Consider the following 479-nt stretch of genomic DNA (forward strand, 5'->3'; position numbering starts at 1 on the left):
TTTTTGTCATCACAGGAATAAATTATATTTTAAAATAGAAAACGGTTACTTTTAATTGTGCTAAGTAAGTACTTCATATTATTACCTTTTTAATTGTATTTTAGATTGTAAAAATGTGGCCTTAGTAAACATAAGAAACTTATGCTTAATGCTTCAAAAAAAAAAAAAAAAAAAAAAAGGGGAAATTCCGACTTTGCTATGACAATCTGGCGCTTCTGAATCAGCGACTGTACGAAGTACCGAGAAGAATAGGCAAATAGTCTGGTGACGTAGGTCTGCGCGCGTTTCAATACCAAGTACGCAGATTTCGGACTTGCATCCTCGGTAGTTCGGACTTCGCGAGTTCGACTTAGGAGCGTGAACTCCCGCGGACGGGAGGACGCAAGTCCGTAAACAGCAGCGTACTTGATAACATCAGTCAGCTCACCTTGGCTACTGCAATTTTCCTCACTGTATTTACAATAAGACGAAATATATCA

The sequence above is a fragment of the Sinocyclocheilus rhinocerous genome, unplaced genomic scaffold, assembly GCF_001515625.1.
Source record: "Sinocyclocheilus rhinocerous isolate Xijiao unplaced genomic scaffold, SAMN03320098_v1.1 scaffold130, whole genome shotgun sequence".
Classification (NCBI taxonomy): Eukaryota; Metazoa; Chordata; class Actinopteri; order Cypriniformes; family Cyprinidae; genus Sinocyclocheilus; species Sinocyclocheilus rhinocerous.